Below are 4535 nucleotides of genomic sequence, written 5' to 3'. Positions count from 1 at the left end.
CACATCCCCGAAAACGGAGTATGGCTGCCTACATGGCGGGGTAAAAACGGTCATACACGTAAAAGCCCACTCGTGTGCATACGAGTGAACGCAGAAGAAGAAGAAGAAGAAAAAGAACGTGGCGGCTGCCTCCCTTTGTGACAAGGGGATGGCGAGGTGCTACTGGCCCAGTGGTTACGCGTGCCGGCCCAGCAATCTGCGTTGCACTCGGGACCGGCGTCGAATCAGTCCTACACCAGCTTACAAAACGTTAGTCCACCTGCACAGTGGTGGCTAGACAGACCTTGACTGAGTCAGTGGTGGTCTATGGTCGATTGGATGGATGAGACAATAAACTGAGGTTCCCCCCGTGTGTTAGCGTGTACTTAGCCAGCGCACGTACATTAAGTGAAGCCGAAATGCAACCACGGGAACAAGAGAGTTCAGGGGCTATGATGTTCCGCAGTAGGATGGTGGTGGTGGAAGGCATGGTCAAAAGTTCATGGCTTCCACCATCCTTAAAAACACCATTTGGATTTGTTTCCATGAAAAAAAAACAACTTAATCTCCCCATGAGTAAAAAAAAAAAAAAAAAAAAAAAAAAAGGTGTTAAAAAAAACACCACAACAACAAAAAGTTAAAAAAACAAAAACAAACCTTGTGTGCCGAAAACTGTCCAAGGGAGAAAATTCAGTATCATGGAATACGTTTTGATGCAGTTGATTCCCTTTGACCCTATTTTTCGTCTTTGATTGTGTCAGTCACACGCTCTCTCTCTCTCTCTCTCTCTCTCTCTCTCTCTCTCTCTCTCTTTCTCTCCCTGTGTGTGTGTGTGTGTGTGTGTGTGTGTGTGTGTGTGTGTGTGTGTGTGTGTGTGTGTGTGTGTGTGAGTCTGCTGTCTGTCTGTCCGAGTGTTTCTCTCCCCTCTTTCTCTCATTTCCCTCTCTAAGTCTTTCTCACTGACTGTCTCATTCCTCCACTTCTTCGTACCCCTCCCTGTTTAGGAGCAGGCACACACACACACACACACACACACACACACACACACACACACACACACACACACAACGGCACACACACACACACACACACACACATACACACACGCACCCACACGCACCCCCAAACCCACTCCCCCCACACATACAAGCACCCACCCACACCACCAACACACAGAAACACACACTCTCTCTCGCGCGCGCACGCATACCCCATCCACTCACCCACACTGACCCCCACATACCCCCCATGCCTCCTCCCTTCCTCCACCCCCCCCCCCACACACACACACTCAGTGACCCACTCTCAAACTCAACCACCACCCATCAGTCCACACACACACACACACACACACATACCCACACACACGCACACACACACACACACACACACACACACACACACACACACACACACACACACACACACACACACACACACACACACACACACACACACACACACACACACACACACACACACACACACGCACACACACGTTTGTATCAGTGTGTTGCATCATCCTTCAGTCTTTTAACTGAGGGCAGAATGAAGCCACGTGGGTGTCAGCAGCCTTCTCCGTCGCTGTGTGACACTTGTCAATATACAGTCTGCCCTGGCCACACGTCGATGGCACGTCGATGGATGGATGAATTTCTTCTTCTTCTTCTTCTGCGTTTGTAGCCAGAACTCAAACTTTATTCGCATCTTCGAGTGGGCATTTACGTGTATGACCGTTTTTACCCCGCCATGTAGGCAGCCATTCTCCGTCAGTTTTCGCCGCCGCGGCAACCGGCTGTGCATGTTGAGTATCACGGTTCCTGTTCAGTTCTCATAGCCCACCGAACACTGACTGACATGGATTTACTTGCGTGTTCGATCCGCTTCTGTGTGCGTATATACCTACACATGAAAAGGGTTTAGGCACGTTATCTTTGTCTAAAATACCGAAGTAGATGCAATATCATTTAGTTGAAAAAATAATGAGCTGAACGGTAGTCAGTCAGATGGTGATTACACACACACACACACACACACACACACACACACACACACCCACCCTAGGGGATTGATTCCTGCGCCATGACAACAGGAATAAGTCCCTGCCAATGTTTCCCACCCGTCTGCTTGCTCCACGTTGCCACAGAAACGCGCACCTGTTTCCTGACTTAATATTAAGTCACCGAATTACCCACTTCCACTAAAACTCAATATTTGACTGCTCAACGATAAAACGTTGGTCGGTTGCTCGCTCCACACTCGTGATTTTAGACGTGATTTTTCACTGTTCGTTTCCGTCTCGTCAGTTTTCAAGTGTGTGTGTGTGTGTGTGTGTGGGGGGGGGGGGGGGGGGGGGGGGGGGGGGGGGGGGGGGGGGGGGGGGGAGCAAGCACAAAAACAAGTCAATCAGCAACATTAGAAAAGTGAGCCAATGGGGCTCCGAATCAAACTCTGTAGCGTATATGGGGATATATGAAGGCTGACTGAAGGAAATCACACAGGTGTGTGATAGGTGAGGGTTGGCGGATAGGAGATTTAACAGGTGTGTGATATATGAGGTATGGCTGATAGGAGATTTAACAGGTGTGTGATATATGAGGTATGGCTGATAGGAGATTTAACAGGTGTGTGATATATGAGGGATGGCTGTTAGGAGATTTAACAGGTGTGTGATATATGAGGTATGGCTGATAGGAAATTTAGCAGGTGTGTGATATATGAGGACTGGCTGATAGGAGATTTAACAGGTGTGTGATATATGTGAAAGATGGCTGACAGAAGATCTAACAGGTGATATATGAGGACTGGCTGATAGGAGATTTAACAGTGTGTGATATATGAGGAATGGCTGTGTGTGATATATGAGGACTGGCTGATAAGAGATTTGACAGTGTGTGATATATGAGGACTGGCTGATAGGAGATTTAACAGGTGTGTGATATATGAGGGATGGCTGATAGGAGATTTAACAGGTGTGTGATATATGAGGAATGGCTGATAGGAGATTTAACAGGTGTGTGATATATGAGGGCTGGCTACTAGGAGATTTAACAGGTGTGTGATAGATGAGGGATGGCTACTAGGAGATTTAACAGGTGTGTGAAGAATGGCTGATAGGAGATTTAACAGGTGTGTGATATGTGTGAAAGATGGCTGACAGAAGATTTAACAGGTGTGTGTTAATATACGAAGCCTGACTGACAGAAGATTTTAACAGGTGATAATTATATGAGGGCTGGCTGCTATGAGATAGAACAGGTGTGTGATACGTGAAGGTTGAATTAGGGGGAAAAGGACGGGAGGGAGAGGAGAGGGGAGGGGAGGGGAGGGGGCAGGGGTCTGGAGGGAAGGGGAGGGGGGGGTATGCTGGCGAGTGAGGGAGGAGACTTCGCTGCCACTGCACATGCACACCCAGAACAACGGCACAGTATAACGGACACAGATGATGATTTGTTAAAATCAAATAGGTCGCACTGTGTATTTTCTAAACACACAATATTTGATGGGTATGCACCCCACTCCCTTCCAGCTGTATAATTAGACTTCGGGTTAAAAACAAAAACAAAACAAAAAAAACAACAACAAAAAACACAAAAAACAAACCAAAACCAAAACCACACACACACAACAACAACAACAACAACAACAACAAACACGCAGGGTATAAAATCCTTGTAGCCCACATCATCAACAACGTAATTACCACCCTTTTTCAAGTCAGAACGAAGGCGGACTTGTGTTCCCAGTTATATTGGATAGAGAGACTTCCAGACATAGACATCTAGCTAATATATATATAGCTCGGGTGTCAACAGTTGGCACGTTGTCACGTTCTGTGGCAGCCGGGGAGTGTGTGAGTGAGTGAGTGAGTGCTGGTCTGGTGTTTGTCATCACTGCACGTGATGCACGGAGAAAATTGTCAGGGTCACAGCTTGCCCTTGGTTCATTTCTGCAGCTGTTGATTTAAAAAAACAACAACAAAACAACACCACAAAAAACACGACGTTATATATATATATATATATATATATATATATATATACATATATATTTAAATCCAGCCTTGCTGCGAGGCATATGTTATCGATGCAGGCGACAATTCGTTCCGTTTTTCACACACACACACACACACACACAAGTAAAAAAAAACCCTCCAAAAACCCCAACAAAACAAACAACAACAACAAAACACAAAAGAAAAGAAAAAACTACACAAATTCAGTTGAAATATAAACGATAAACATTCAAATATGAAAAAAAATTTGCCTTAAACAAAAAGGTCTACAATCACCAGTTTGTGTGACGCTGGGAAATTAAACAAGTCACCCTCCCACACCCCTCCGCCCCATAGCCACCCCCCCCACACACACACGCAATATATATATATATATATTTATATATATACGGGCCACGTGCTAGGTGTGCACATGGTATTGGTTCTGAATATCAGGGGAGAAGAAGTACAAAGCGCACGCGCGCACACACACACACATACAAGGTTGGCACGTGGCACTGGTGGTTCTGAATATCAGGTGAGATGAAGCACACACACACAC

This window comes from Babylonia areolata, chromosome 3, assembly GCF_041734735.1.
Source record: "Babylonia areolata isolate BAREFJ2019XMU chromosome 3, ASM4173473v1, whole genome shotgun sequence".
NCBI classification, from domain to species: Eukaryota; Metazoa; Mollusca; class Gastropoda; order Neogastropoda; family Buccinidae; genus Babylonia; species Babylonia areolata.
Note: the sequence above shows the minus strand (reverse complement) of the source record.